The following is a 16,900-nucleotide window of genomic DNA, read 5'->3' as shown; positions in this document are numbered from 1 at the left end:
AAACCCACAGGACTGACCTCACCTATCCCACTGGCCCCACCGCTGTCCCTGAACAAGACCCGCACTGGGATTATAACACCGCTGTAGGTCTCCGCTCTCAGGATATTTTCGCCTCCTGCTTAATAGCAGGTCTGAAAAAGGCAGCTCGTAAAATAGTCAATTTTCAAAAGCTCCAGGACATAATTCAAAAAAAAGAAGAAACTCCCTCCAAATTCCTAGATAGACTCACCCAAGCCCTATTACAGTATACCAGCCTAGACCCAGAAACGCCGGACGGAAGACATGTCCTTATGACATACTTCCTGGCTCAAAGCTACCCTGACATTAAAGCTAAACTCAAAAAGTTGGATCAGGGCCCCACTACCCCACAGACTGAGATCCTAACAGTGGCCTTTAAAGTCTTCCATAACCATGAGGAAGAGAAAGAACGCCATAAACAAAAGGCTGATCAGGCCAACTTTCAGATGTTGGCCCAGCTGATAAAACCACAACCTGGGCGCCCCTCCACAAACAAGCCCCCCCCAGGAGCTTGTTTCAAGTGTGGAAAAGAAGGACATTGGTCAAGGGCGTGCCCCTCCCCCAGACCTCCTACCACCCCATGTCCCAGATGCCACAAAAAGGGCCACTGGGGGTCTGATTGCTCAACCACCCGAAGGGGAGACTAGACGAACAACCCCCATCCTAAGCCCACCGTAGTGGGGCTGGCAGAGGAGGATTGACGGGGCCCGGGGTTTCCTCACTCGACCATTTCCATCACCAAACAGGAGCCCAGGGTTACCTTAACAGTAGACGGTTGCCCCATCTCCTTCCTCCTAGATACAGGAGCCACCTTCTCAGTCTTGCGAGAATACCGGGGCCCTACCACACCAGCCATTACTCCTATAGTCGGAGTAGGAAGAAAACAGATCTTCCCATTGAAAACCCCTCCCCTTTTGTGCACAATCCAGGACAATCCCACTCCTTCCTGGTTATGCCCCAGTGTCCCATCCCTTTACTAGGACGGGACATCCTTTCTCTCCTCCATGTTTCCATAACTATATCCACTCCCACAGCCCCCAGTACCCCCTTTCTGATGGCCCTCATAGCCAATGACCCCCCTCTATCTGATGAAAGCTCCAGTTTCGCCCTCATACACCCTATAGATCCCAAGGCCTGGGACATTACAAGTCCCTCCATGGCTCTATGCCCTCCTGCCTCTATTAGATAACGGGACCCCTCACAGTATATCTGTCAGGCCCAATACCCCCTAACCACTTCGGCCCTCATAGGCCTCGAACCCATCATTCAGGACCTTTTAAACAAAAATTACCTCAGACCCACTCACTCTCCATTTAATACCCCCATATTAGCTGTTAAAAAAATCAACGGATCTTTCCGCCTAATCCAAGATCTCCGCCTCATTAACATGGCCATCGTCCCTATCCATCCCTTAGTTCCAAATCCATACACCCTTTTATTGTGGATACCTGCCTCACCCTCCCACTTCTCAGTCCTAGATCTCAAGGATGCATTTTTTTCTATCCCTCTGGACCCCTCCTCCCAAGATTTTTTCGCCTTCACCTGGACGGACCCATACACAAGACATTCTGAACAACTCACTTGGACAGTTTTGCCACAATGTTTCCGAGATAGTCCCCATATTTTTGGACAGGTCCTAGCTCAGGACCTCAAACAGTTTCATCATGATCACCCCGAGTCCACTTTATTACAATATGTAGATGATCTTCTACTCTGCAGTCCCTCGTGGGAACAGTCTCAACTTGACATTGCCTCCCTACTTAACCTTCTAGCTTCCAGAGGTTACCGGGTATCCTCCGTCAAGGCTCAAATCTCTTCCCCTTCTGTCACTTACCTCAGATTCCTTCTATCTCAACAAAGAAAGTCCATTACCTTGGACAGAAAACGACTCCTCTCTGACCTGCCCATTCCCAAAACCAAGACAGAAATCCTTTCCTTTCTAGGCCTGGCTGGGTATTTTAGAGCGTGGATCCCTAACTTCTCCCTGTTGGCAAGACCCCTATACGACCTCAGCAAGGGCCCCCCTGAAGAACCATTATCCTCCTCACCCCAACACTCCTTCATTAAGCTCCGTCAAGCCCTTGTGGAAGCCCCAGCTCTCCATCTTCCTGATTTGTCGAAGCCCTTCTCATTATACATCCATGAGAGGTTCAGTCAAGCTCTAGGAGTCCTAGGCCAATATTATGGCCCATCCTTTGCCCCAGTAGTTTATCTTTCCAAGCAATTAGACCCCACAGTTCGGAGATGGACCCCCTGCCTATGGGCATTAGCTGCTAGACAGCTCTTGCAGAAGGAAGCTCATAAACTGACATTCGGGGCGCCCCTTACCATTCTGTCCCCGCATCACCTAAAAGACCTCTTAAACTACAAAAGTTTACAGACTCTCCCTCCCTCCAGACTCCTGACCTTACTGTCCTCTTTCCTCCAAAATCCAGACATTTCTTTCCTCCCCTGCCCGCCCCTGAATCCGGCCACTCTTCTTCCTCTACCCTACTCTCCTCATACTTCCTCACATGATTGCCTGGAAGCCCTTCACAACTTCCTTCCGTGCCACTCCACGATCTCCGAAGAAGCCCTCTCACACTCCGACCAAATCTGGTTTACTGATGGGTCTCCTTTAAACATGAGGGCACCCACTACGCAGGATATGCAGTAGTGTCCCTCGAAGATGTCACTGAGGCACGAGCCCTACCCCCTGGTACAACCAATCAGCAGGCCGAACTCATTGCAGCCACCAGAGCTTGCACTCTGGCCCGGGACACGTCTCTCACACTGTACACTGATTCCAAATACGTATTCCACATTCTCTTTTCCCATGCGGCAGTATGGAAAGAATGAGGCCTCCTCACCACAAAAGGAAATTCCATCACTAATTCAGTCTTAATTACCAAACTTATAGAGGCTTCACAGCTCCCACACCGACTGGGCATAGTCCACTGCAAATCACATCAAAAGGATGACTCCCCCATTACAAGAGGTAACAACAAAGCTGACAGAGTAGCCCGGTCAGTTGCCCTATCAGAACACGCACCAGACGACGATCCGTCTGCCTTGCGGTTTTAGCCTTATCACAAGACACCCTCTGTTCCCAGGACAAAGAGTCCCTCTTCTGCTTTTTACACGATCTGTTCCATCCCAGCCCCCAATCCTTGATCCATTTTTTACAATCCTTTTTTTCTCTCTCTCTCCTGAAGACAAAACCCTACTTAACCAAATCACCTGCAGGTGCACCATCTGCCAACGCACTAACCCTAATACCCCCCTCAAGGCCCGACCCTTCCTGGCTCATCAAGCAAGGGGTAATGTCCCTGCCACAGATTGGCAAATAGACTTCACTAACATGTCCCCGTACGGCATACCAGATACCTACTTGTGTTAGTAGATACATTTTCAGGATGGGTCAAAGCTTTCCCCACCACTAACAAACGAGTGTCCGCAGTTGCCTCTATCCTCCTCACCCAGATCTCTCCTAGGTTCGGGATGCCCACTTCCCTCCAATCAGATAACAGCCCTGAGTTCACTGCCCAAATCATTCAGAACCTCTCCAAGTCACTCTCACTCCCCTGGCATCTACACTGTCCTTATCGACCACAGGCTTCGGGAAAAGTAGAAAGAGCCAATAGGATTCTAAGAGACATCCTGACCAAACTATCTCTGGAATTACACCTTGACTGGGTTCGCTTACTTCCCTTAGCTCTACTCCGCATTTGGGCCCTCCCAAAAAAACCTTCCTTCTTGTCACCCTTTGAGATCATGTACGGTCACCCAATTTTACCCCCGGGGCTCCCTCCCTACAAAGGACCAATTCCTCCCAACATGGCCCTTCCACTACTCTTTCTCCTCCGCACCAAATTATGGAAATATCAGGATTGGCTCCTCCCGGATCCATCCAGTTCCCAAAACCCTCCTGTCTTACGACCCGGTCAACTGGTGTTTTATAAGCCTCCAGAAGATAAGCCCCCTCTCACCCCAAAATGGGAAGGTCCACACCCAGTCATTCTCTGCACCCCCTCGGCTGCTAAGCTCTCACTGCCTGATAACTCTGTCACCCCTTGGATTCATATCTCCAGGTTGAAACCAAACACCCAGGACCCACCTCCTCTGGACACCCAAGACCCAACCCAGAGTCCTTCGGATACAGCCCAAGACGCTGTCTACTCTTCCACACTCCATCCCTCTGATCCCTTGAAACTCCACATCTCCCGTTCACCCCCTTTGCCATCCATACCCGAATCATGACCTTTTCTTCCTTTACTGCTCTCTCTGTCTCGTTCCTCATTTCTATCATTTTCCCTGTCACCTCAGCCTCCTTTGTATGGCAATTCAAGGTCAGACAGACTTACACACAGCATCAAACAAAAACCACTGCCCTCATTACCACATCAGACTGCCCTCTAAAAAGCTGCTCCGAGCCTTTGTACCTTCACTTTCCTCCCTCCACCGAAGTGTTCACTAGCAGCCCCCTTTGCACTCCCTACCTCTGCTTCCTCTACGACCAAAAACAAGCCTCATGCAGGCAGTGGCCAGACACCTATGGGGGATGTCCCTACTGGTCTTGCACCATTCATTACATGGGTGACTCTCGGTACCCACAGTATTACTCCTCCAACCGTTTCATAAAATATCCCAACAGTTCATTCTCCTTATCAATCTCTGATCCCTGGGACCCTCAATGGGCAGCCAGAGTCACAGCCTCAGTTTACTATGGGAGGTCCTCGACCCCCCACGGTACCCTTCATATCTCTCGAGAGTACGTTCCTTCTCATTCCCAGATCTCTCAAGTTGCATCAGATATCGGACATTCTGAAAAAGTCATTATTCAAACATTTGATGGCACCTCTTCAACTTCCTATCCCCGCCCCTCTTCTAATTTCTCCTACTCTTGGTTACAGCTCATTCAAGACACCATCATCTTTCTCAACCACACCCTCAACACCGCCAATTGTTTCTTGTGCGCATCACTACAGTGCCCACTGCTGGCCGCCGTGCCCCTTAATATTTCCAACTACTCCTTCCATGCAGAAGGACAACCCCTATGGGAACCAGAATACGCAGATAATCTCACCATCCACCACTGTGTAGGCCCAACTCCACCCCCCTCCAGCACACTTCACTGCCTCTCTATCTACACCCCCACCTCCGACTCTAAAACTTTCACACAACCAGGACACTTCTTTTGGTGTAATGGCAGTCTTTTCAACTCACTGCCTCCCAACTCCAATATACCCTACATTCTTGTCACCCTAATCCCACAGCTTACACTTTACAGCATGGCAGAATTTCTTGAGCTCCAACCTCCCTTGCCCTCGCGCACAAAAAGGGCTGCTTTACTTCCCATCATGGTCGGTATCTCTTTGACCACCTCAGCCATTGGGGCAGGGTTTTCGGGAGGGGCCTTGGGTCACTCTCTGTGGGCAATTAAAGATCTCAACACCAAACTTGAGGAAGCCCTGACATCCACTGCCGATTCCCTGGCCTCTCTCCAAAGACAGGTCACTTCGCTAGCTAAAGTCACCCTTCAAAACCGGCGGGCCTTAGATCTGCTTACAGCCGAGAAGGGCGGCACCTGCGTCTTCCTTTGGGAATAGTGCTGCTATTACATCAATGAATCCGGCATTGTAGAAACTGACATTACCAAACTCACCGACCTTGCCTCCAGCCTCCACTCTGCTTCCAATTCCAACCCATTCTCTTCAATACTAACAAACCCCCTCCTTACCTGGCTCTGGCCCATTGCAGGCCCCATAATAATCATTCTTCTCGCCTATCTCTTCTTACCCTGTAAAATAAAGTTCATCAAATCCCAAATCGGAAAAATCTCTAATCAAACTTTCAACCAGCTTTTACTCAGGAATTATCCAGCTTCTGGTCACAGAAGATCCCTCACCCTCACGTGACCTCCTCACCACACACTGAGATGGACCCCTCTATCTGCTGAAAATTGTTCCTGGAAACAATGGCCGCAGATGCCTGGCTCCTGACACCCATATCCTCTTGGCACCATTGGAATTAACAGGTCCTCAACCTATGGCTACAGGGAACCTTCATTAATTTCCAATCTGAAGAAGTTCACATCTACTCGTCCTTACTGTGGGGAGTCCTATCAACCCTTTCCTCCTGGTCCTCAAGCCCTCACTCCCTTCTCCGCCCCCGTTCAGCAGGAAGTCAGAGAGAAAACAACGTCCACAACCCCATAGAGGAGAAAGGGGGGAATGAAGGGCCCCCACCCGTAAGATGGCAAATTCCCTGCTTCTCTTCCAGGTCTTCAGTTCCCGCCAGCGCCACCCGAGGCCCAATCACCTCTCACCCCCCCCAATCCCAGCACCTGGCCAATAGCCACCAGTCCCATTGAAGTGACACCTCAATCAGCTTATGTCCCTCTCTATATAACCTAGTACTTTGCCCCAATAAAGTGGAACTCTCCGGTGAATTGCTGCTGTGTGTCGCTTCTTCCTTTCAATTACAACCTCCATAGGTCAGGTAGGTGGGGAATCATTTTGTGAATCAAATGGATTCACAGAGTGGGCAGAAAAGTGCATAAAAAGAAAATACTGATTTCAAGAGGGCTTGTTCTTTTCTTTTTTAATTGCAAAAGGGAGACTATCCAAAGTAAAACTGATAAAGTTATTGCAAGAGGAGGCAGTCTCGGCTGTGTGAGTTGCTGCAAAGAGGAAATGGGTTTCCATTATTGGAAGAAGAATCAAAATCGTCTCTTTTGCATAACAAAGGATGAAACATGGTATTGAAACATTAAGTTAATCTCCCAAGTGCTTTGTCTCTGCATCACCAAAGACTCTGAAATAGGGGCAAACTCCGGGTGTCTGGATTCTCTTATCAAAGCCCTAATAATTAGCTGTTTTTCACCTTTTTTGAGAAAACAACCCTGGACCCACAGGGGGGATTAGGCAAATGTTAATTAGTAGGGCTTAATTTCCAAACCAAAGCTCAGACCAGGCCTATTTGGCAGTCAGATGAAGTCTGAAAAAAAGCCAGAACACTTCAGGATGTTTTGAAATATATGAGTATGAAGTCCTGTATTGCTAAAAGAGCTACTCCACTTAATTTCATTTTCACCACATTTAGGTATCATAGACAGTCTGAATTGGTGATTAAGGCCTATCCTGTAACTTTCAGGGTTCATAAAACCTCAGTCATTAAATTGACTTAAATAAGTGATTCCAAGAATGTGGGGACAGATCGGTAAACAGAGAGAGACATATGAGAGAATGACAATTTACATTTCATTTGAACTCACCCCAATCTTGTATTGTTTTAGCTTTGGCTGGTTTAGTGAGGAGACTAGGTGTCTGAGAGGTGAAATGAAAGGCTAGAACATAAAACTGCTAGGAAAAGATATTCCTCTGCTTACCTAACCAATGTTCCACAGGGCCACAGGACAGGTTAGGGATTACTGACACTTGCAACAGCAATGACGTTCAGGATGCCCCCGAGATTATCTCTGTGTCAAGATCTTATCATTTAGTACCTACCTTTGTCCATAACTTTGCCACAGTCTATAGGACAAATTCTGATCTTCAAATTCTGAATCAAAGAGATTCAAAGAACCTTGGTATAAAGTTTGCGGTTTGAGCATCTGTCACCAGTCCTGCTTGTCTGGTCCTGATCTTAGGCTGCCAAGGTGTTGATAACTTGGCTTTTGCCTTCTTCCCTGTGACTTGGTGACTTGACCAGCAACTTGGCTGCCTGGATGAGGATCCTTCTCAACAGTCACACCAAATCCAAGACTTAGGTCCTGTTCTTGAAACATAGCCCAGTGCCTGGGGTCCAGCCAGAAAAGTTTATGCTCCTAAGTTTGCCAAAGACAGTCTAGTTTTATGCCTAATTGACACAGTGTAATTATTATTATTTTTTTCAACAGGAAAAAAAAGAAATTTAATTATGTATGTATGGGGGAAACCATAGACATGGGCTGCCAAGGCATTCAGAAAGAATGAGGTATATAAGTCATCCTGAACCATGGAGAAGTAGGTAGGGGTCTGATACTCCAAAGGAAAAGGGAAGTAACTCACCGGAATATGAGAAAAGTAAATGTCTGATAAACAAATTTTTGCTGGGCCAGCAATGTGTGGGCACAGAAAGGTATTTTAACAGACTCAGCCACATACCTCACTGACACAGTGTAATTATAAATGGCATTCCCTTTCAGACTAAAACTGTCCTGGTTTGCATAAGAAAGTATATGGTCACCCTACCTCTGAGAAAAGAGAACCTTCTCTTCTTCAGTATTGTATTTCCAGCATACATAGCACAGCGCTTGGCAGGGAGATGGGATTCAATACGTATTTGCTGAAATGGTGTGAATGAGTAAATGAAAGCATATGTCAGTGTGTAACGTGGGGCCAGTCTTCCCTGATTTTACTATTACTGATCCAACTTGCAAACACCACTCATCTTGACTTTCAAATACATTCTTACATTTTCTGCAACCATTTAAATTAGGCCAACTTGAAGAGTCTTCTACTGGCCAAAGCTGGCATAATTTGACTGTCGATGAGAAGAATAATAGCAATGGTTTGAACACATTAAATATGATTAAATTTATAATTCAAAGTGCTAATCAAAAGATACAAAATAAAACTTTGTGATCTTCAGAAGTTTCTAGGAAGCTGTCCCATTATTTTAAACACTGCTAAGCAAAGGGAAAGAATTAGCATTGGACTTGCCTTCCTTATAAGATTGACTGACCTCACCTTTAAGTCATCAGCTACTGAGGTGAAGTTTGTCTTTGTAAAAGTACATTAGCTAAAATGAAGACTGAATGATATATTTAGAATATCAGTATTTTGCAACCTCTAAGGAAATACAGTCTAGCCCAGTGGTTCTCAATTGGAGCAATTTTTTTCCAAGGGTGCATCTGGCAATGTATGGAGACCATTTTGGCTGTCATGACTGGGGAAGGAGTACCTACAACATCTACTGAGTAGAGGTCAGTGATGCTGCTAAACACCTAAGAATGCACAAGACAGTCCCCACTCTGGTCTCTAAGTCAGTTGTGCTGAGGATGGGAAACTTCACTCTAGGCAATGATCATTAATGGTTGCAAACATCACAAAAATAGAGATAAGCAGACACTGTATGTCTCCTGATGGAAGTAACACAGTCCTTCCTATCAATCCAGAGTAAGATCAAACCTCTAGAGCTCATTCAAAATCCTGTGTGCATTCAAATCACCAGGTGGACTTATAAAAACACAGATTGTGGGGACTCTCAACCAAAGTTTCTGATTCAATAGGTCTGGATGGAGCCCAGGAATTTGCATTTTTAAGTTTCCAGGTTGAAGTTGCCAGCCCAGGACTGTGCTTTGAGATATAAGTGCCAATTTATAAGAAATAAAGAGTGCAGAGGAACATATTAATTCATTATAGTATTCATCCATTGTACTCTTTATTATACTACTGGAGTGCATTGTACTAGTTTCTCCACATATGTATATGTTTGAAATTTTCTATGATTAAAAAATGAGAAAAAGTTATCTGTAGAAGAAATTTTAATAAAGAGTAAGAAGTTTAAACTATATTATTAAGAGAAAAATATATGCAAAGGGAAAAAATGAAGAGGAAAAAAATTGAATGTTAACTTTAGGCATCTCTGAGTGGTAGAATTACTGCATTTTTTAAAAAACTTCTTTTTGCTTCTCTGTCTTTTTCAGCATTAAAGATATTCTTCTTTTAATTTTAAGAAAGTTAAATTGCTCTGTGTTCAACCTAAGGAACTGTACTTCCAAGTGTTTATATCTGCATCTGTCTTAGTGTCCCACCTCACCTAATGGAGGGTCTTTTTCCCAGACAGTTCTTTGCAGGCCACAGCAACCTGCTGCAAGTATTGGACAGTCCTGAGTTACATCCATGAAATGATACAAAATGACCATCCCACAGGCACAATGAGAACTCTAAGACAGTGCTTCTTGAAAGGGGTGTTAAATTAATTAAATAAGCCCATTAGACTCAGGTGGCTCTAAATGCCATGGCAGCCTCTGTAAGCAAACCAACAGCTAAGCCTATAAATGCCTCAAGGTTTTGAAATCAAAACCTAAGGACAACCAATGAGAAACAGCTAACTAGGTTTTAAGCTATAGCCAATCAAATACTTGCCTTGCTTTACTTCCACTTCTTCTCTATAAAAGACTCTCCTAGCTCAGCAGAGCCCTCTAGCCACTTTCAGTTTGGTGCAGCCCAACTGGAATCACTTTTTACTCAAATTTTAGTATGTCTCAGTTTATCTTTCTACAGGAGCTAAGTACCACATCCTCCAGATGTAAGAAATCAGGAAAGGCTGCATGGAGGAGGTGGGGGCATTTGAGTCAGAACATGAAAGGAATGCATAAGGTGGTAACAGATGGAAATGCAGTAGCTAAGGTAGATGAATGAAAAGGCAACCACAGCGAGCAAGGGTACAAACGCAGAATCTGGGGAGCTCTGGCCTGCTCAGTAGACGCTTGAGAGCTAGGAGGCTTGTAGGGGGTCTGGAAGGCTGGGGACACTTTGTGAGGATGGAGAGTGCCCACCAGAGGACATGGAAGGCTTTTGCCTTGCTAAAGGACTTGCCTTAATTTGGGAGCCTTCCCTATATAGTTACCTTGTGTAGGTCTGGTTAGTGCAGGCTCTTTTGTACTTTCTTTTGCCTCTGATACTGGAGACAATTTCCCTCTATCCCCAGCGAGGCTCATCCTCTGGTCAAATAGGTGAGTACATTAGTTTCACTTCCACAAAGACAATGCGCTGCCACACTGCCTACAAATGCACACCCACCAAGCTGAAGAACCAGCTACAGAGACTGCCAAGCCAGGCAGGTTCTGCCAAGTTCTCCACTGCCTGCACACGTTCCTGACCAAGGCCCCACCAGCTGTGTGCTCCGCTGGGGAATGCAGCTGAACAGGCTCTGCGCATTTATTCAGTTTCCAAGCAAAAGAAGTAAAATTTGTAAAAAAAAAATCCTCATTTCATGTGCACTGATTAGCATAAAATTGCTTCTTTGTCTCAGCTGCTAGGGAGGACAATGGCACTGGGACTCCTAGCTGAGGAGGGTGTCCCTCTCTCTTCCTCCACCCTGAGCACAGCTGACCATGCCACACAAAGACCTCGGGGAACCAAGATCAGCCAGACTTCCAACTGCAAATACCAAAAGGGGGCTCTTTGGCTCAGATCTCCTTCATCTCTGGGTGAAAGTATACAACAGGACATGGAGACCTACTTGGATGGGAAAAAATATTTCTCCCCAAAGTGCAGTTTCTACCTTCCTTCCAGAGCTGAAAGTTAAGACATCAGAAACTTTGTTCATTTATTCTTTTACCACTTATACAGTGGCTACTATGTCCCAGACACTTGATAAGTTCTGATTTGCACAGACCCCTGGCATCTGAGAAAGAGATGAGAAACGACATATCAAATCATTGCTTTTTCCAAGAACTTGGAAAACTTTACCAGCCCTATGATGCTGAGATCCAAGAACATATATTTGATTCTAAAATGCACAATTTTCTATATTTTAATACCTGTCCAATAGGGATAAGTCCTATAACTAATAGCACCCTAAAATTATAAATGGCAGGAATTTTTCTTTCTTAGTGGTTCATGAAGCAATGGTGTGTCCAAAAATTGCAGGTGTCATGGATTGGATAAAAATATCACCATGAAAGTCAATGATAGAATGTTTGAAATTGATAAACAAAGAAAAAGGCCTGGTATTGATAAGCTCTGCCCATCTGAAAGAAATTTCCCTCCCCATGCTAGCCCCCCAAAGAAAGACTTCGCAGGAGGCAGAATTGTATTTTATCATTCTGAATACCAGATTGCATAGTTAAAATTCCCTAAGAGTACCTGGCTCTTAGCAAAACACGGAAAAAGAATCAACTTTAGGCAGATGCGTTGGTTTTAAATTGCATTTCCGGTATCTTGTATTCCCCTTCTTTTCTGAAGCCTCACTCACCTGGTATGTAAAAGGTGGAGGGCAACATCTCCTTCCTGGAGTTGTGGGATTAAGTGAAATAAAGCATGACACATAGGTAATGCTCAGTTAAAGCTATTTCCCTCTTTACAGAAGTATCTGTTACCACTGGACATCTAGCTCAAAAAATGCTCATTCAGTCTACAAAATGTGCCCAGCTGGTGAGGAACTGGTAATATGAGCAAGGTCACACTGTGGGTGGAAGAGACAGACCAAACAGTTCTAATGCTCTATTTTCAATACACAGCCAACTCCGTCAAAATCCTCACCACAGGCCCAAGCCCTGCATTCTGGTTCCTGAGAAGCCACCACCCATTCAAAAAACGAAGCTCAGAGTTAACAAATCCAGAGAATGACATTAAAATGGCTAGGCTATGTAGAAAACACTGATTGATTCTAGTGAACATCTGTGTGAGTTATTTTGTCAAAACCACAGGGGTCATAATTAGCTCTGCTATGACCCAATGCCTGTGACCCTCTTCCCCTGACATCCTCTGGGGGCCACCAGTTCTGGCCCGACACAGCTGCTCTGCTACCCCAGTTTGCAGCTATATTGACACAGCCATTTTCATGGTAGGCCTGTTGTAAATTTGTTGTTACATGGTGCGTCTGCCCCAAATTGCACGGTGTACGTAAATTTTTGTGTGTGTGGCGGGGCTGGCACGGGGGTTGGGGGGGTACCAGGGCTGAATGGAGCGTGTGATGGGGCAACCCGCAGGAGACCTAACCCTGATAAATTGTTTACTTGTTAGTGATGGGGCTCAAGAGTAGGCCAGGGGCTGCAGGCTCAGCGGGACAGACGTAGAACGTGGACCCACGCCAATTACCAGCCATTGTGGCATCCCACCCCATGATTGACACCAATGTCTTCCCTCTCACCAAGGGTCCTTTTACTATCCTGGACCCAACACAAGCCCCACTGTGCTAATACTATGGTGTCTTCAATTTCCTCTGCTGCCAGCAAAAATTAACCTAGGCCTCTGGCCTATAGAGGACCTAAGGCCTTTATTTTATTATGCATTTTCCCCCAGTTCTTCAAGGATGAGTTAAAAAATAGAGGTTGCTAAGGCCAGTTGGACAACAAAAGAAGTAAAGGGACAAACATTATCTTTGGATGACTGACTTCAAAGTTAATGATCTTCCCCACTGAATTGTGCCCTCTGCTCCTCAATGAGGTCTTTGCCATCAGATAAAGAAGCGCCTCTTTAATCCACTAACACTTCTTTGTCCTTTTGTGGCAAAATGATCATTTCATCAGTTGTGGGCACTCTCTGCCCAGAGAGTTTTTTAGCCTGAGTGATTCAGAGCGGGAGAGACGGAGAAGGGTATTTCTCTCCTTCATTTTTCCTCAAGTGACGGCTGAATAACTATGCAAAAAAATTAAGGCATAATGAGCCAGCAACAGTGACAAAACCCAATTAGTCACGGAGGCCACTGGGTAATGAGCCGCAAAACCCAGCTCTGGAGTGTGTAATAACTGTATTTTTCTCCATTTCTTCCCCTTTAGTCACAGCCTTGTGTGGCATTTTTAACAAACTAAAATGGCACCAGATGCAACAGGGTTCAGACATTTTAACTTGAATTAAGAAACCATATGTTCTGATAAGTCATGGTCTCTTCTTTCCCACAGACTGGGTCCTCCATCTGTGAGGTAACACTCCGGTGGCGAGGGGGACTGATGGCCGCTGGGATGGTCACCCCATGAAGATGTCTGGGTGTTGGGTTTGGAAGTAGGGCCTCCAGAACCCTCCCTAGGCAGAGGTTCTGGCTCCTGCAGGCGGCCGGACATTTCAGATGTGGGGCCCAGATATGTTCCCTAAGCATGGTAAGCCTGAGATGCTCAAGAAGGAAGAGAAGGTGGGAGGGGGAAGAAGTGGGAAAGACTCTGTGTCCAACTTTGAGTCTGGGATGCTGAGAATTGCCTTTAACCATTTATGACCATATCATCCAGTTTCAAGTGGTTTAAGGCACACATTAGCTGTGTCTGAGAGTCCCCAAATCCTTGGGGTGTAGGATAGGCTTTATCACTTTCATGTTTTTGAGATGAAGCAACTAAGGATCAGCAGCTTAGGAACTTGTTAGTCACAGTTAGAAATGCAGGAATCAGGATTGGAAGCTGCGTCTATGATCATCATCTCAGTGCATTTCCTATAGTTGTTATTTTACTATTAATAATAATTTCCTCTTACAACTAGAAATTTTTTAAAGGGTAGAAAGTTCACATACATACAATTTGGCATGATATCCCTTTTCACCCTTAGATTCAAAGTCAGTTGGCCAAAACGTCATTAATACCAAATTTTTATTTTGAGTAGGGCCTTGTCCAGGCTGTGCCTTTGGCCCAACTCTGACTTTGGTGTGGGACACTTCCATTCCCAGTCCAGGGAGACACTGTCCCATGGTGTTAATTCTTATTTCTTGTCTGCTTTCATGAGTGTCATCTTAACTTCTGGCTGTCACCAACTTTGGGACTGTGACTGGGGTTATGAAATAGCTGGCATTATGATCTTTGTTCTCTGAGACAGGAAGGCTAACTTCTCTTTGTCTCTCTTCATACCTAACAGACCAAGAGAAAGTCTCCCCAAGATGAATCTAACTCCCCCTAGACTTCCATAAGGACCTCATTTCCTTCTTAGCCTCTGGTCAGGGAATCACAAATGGGAACAAATGAGGAATCCCATGGGGAATACAGAGTATAGAATTAACCAGAGAACACAGACCCAGGTTTGGATAAAGACTGCTACCTCACTGGGGAATTTTATAATAGCAAGCATTAGAAAAAAAAACCAGCACCAATTCTTTCCCTACTACAGGAACAACACAGGATATGAAAACACAAGAAAATGGGACTGGCTACATGATTTGAGAGTTTCTATAATAAAAAATTACATTTTTCATTCCCCCTTGGTATGGCAATGTCTGATGTCTGGGACTGTGTAACGTGACAGATTGTAGTCTCTCTAATCCAGGACCCCTGCCTAATTTGCTGGGCACAGTAGAAAATGAGAATGTGGGGTCCCTTGTTCAAAAATTACTAATATTTTCCAGACAACCTGAGCAGGGCATTAAACCAAATGTAGGGCCCTTCTAAGCACAGGGTCCTGTGTGACTGCACAGGTCACACAGCCATGAAGCCAGCCCCACAAGAAAGCTAAGGCCTCAGGGACCATGTAGGAAAGGCAGGCACAAGATAGCTGTGAATGGTCAGCCAAAAAGGCTGCCCAGCATTATACCAACCTCTCACTCATAACTCTTCAAAGCTGACTCTTTCTTCTCTAGACTTTGAACTTCAGAAAGTCTCTGTTAACATCTCAGAAGTACTGTATGTAAAATGGGGAGTTTCTCCATGCAGACAATGCCATTTCTTCTTGACTCTCCCCCAAACTTTTATCTATTCTAGTCTGGGCAAGCTTGGCTGCTCTGTTCATTGGGCCTTTTCCTGCACTCAAGTCAAGTCATTATCCCCTTTTTATATACTGCACTTCGTGCCCTTGTGAACCTGTTGAAAAACAGTGAAAGAGAGTTGAAAAGTACCACTGGCTCCTAAAAATAGTGCTGACTAGGAGGCAGAAAGGGGGAACTCCGGTTTTATTCAGTGCTAAAGATAACACCACCAGAATGATAGACTCCTCCGAATTGTTTGTCCCCACTGGCCATTGTCTGTCGGGCCCTGAATGAGCCTCTTAGCAGCTCTTGAGGGCCTGTCACAGGTAGGCACCCAACAGAGATAATTCCCAGCCTATGCTTGACTGCCCCTTTATAGACACTCACTCATGGTTCTGAAAGGCCTCAGACACTGTTGAATAAACTCCTACTCGCTTCCATAAACTTTTTCTCCCACTGAATTTTCCGGGGATGTGAGCAGCTTCCCAGCCTCGCCCAAGGATGCTTCTGAATGCACTCCTGTTCTGAATCAAAGCCTGACAGCCGAGCATCTTTCCAAAACAAGAGGGATAAAAAACCCCAACAAAACAACAAACCAAGGTCCTCGGTCCCCAGGAGGAATCTCTAGGCTTTCCTCTGCAGGTGAAGCCCCCTCCCAGCAGCTCTCACCTCCCTCCAGCTCTTCTCATGGGTTTATTTATTTGGATTGCAGTAGGCTCTTTTTTTTTCCTATGAAGGAAGAAAGCCTCTATTTATTGTTAGAGCCCTGTCTTTTTTGATTTTGGAAAGGAAGGATGCTCCTACAAGGCATAGAGACTCCAGGTGTCAGTTTGCCTTCAGAACATCCCAGAAGAACACAAGCTTCAGAGCAGCACCAAGCTGGATTTGAATACAGTTCAACTGCTTACTAACTAGTGGGGCCTTGGGAAGTACTTTGCCTTTCTGAGCCACAGGTTTCTCATCTATAAAGGAGGTGAGGCTTATAATAACCTATTCACAGGCTCTTTTCTTTCAAAGGTTAAAATAGATCATGTATGTAAAGTAGCATGGTTCCCTGGTAGGAAACAGAGCTCAACAGGAGGTAGATTTCATTATGATAGTATTACTTAACTTTTCTTAAGTTATTCTTCTGATTTACCAGACACTTAGGCCAGTTCCTGGTTTCTGAAGGAAGCCTGCCATTCCAATCTTTCTAAACTGGCTTCTCAGTAAAGAAGACGTCCTTAATACTTATAAACCAACTCTTTTAAAGTGCTGTACATTCACACATTTTATTGTATTTCCTCATCTAAAGGACTGTTGTAAAGTCATTGGCATGAGACCACTTGGGAAGAAAAGTATATGAGACTTTTATCATTGTTCTTTTTATTATGACTCCTTGCTCACCTTTTATTTCACCATGTGAAATAACGTGAATGCTTTGCCCCCTCTTCCAAAAGAATTGAGAGATCCTTTTAGACAGAAAGAGGAAAATGAGTCTAAAAGTAGGGGCAGCCTCCTCTTCGTTCCCTGTCCCCCCAGCATTTCCACTGAA

Source organism: Manis javanica, chromosome 11, assembly GCF_040802235.1.
Source record: "Manis javanica isolate MJ-LG chromosome 11, MJ_LKY, whole genome shotgun sequence".
Taxonomy (NCBI): Eukaryota; Metazoa; Chordata; class Mammalia; order Pholidota; family Manidae; genus Manis; species Manis javanica.
The sequence above is the reverse complement of the archived record's forward strand: the minus strand, read 5'-3'. Positions refer to the sequence as shown.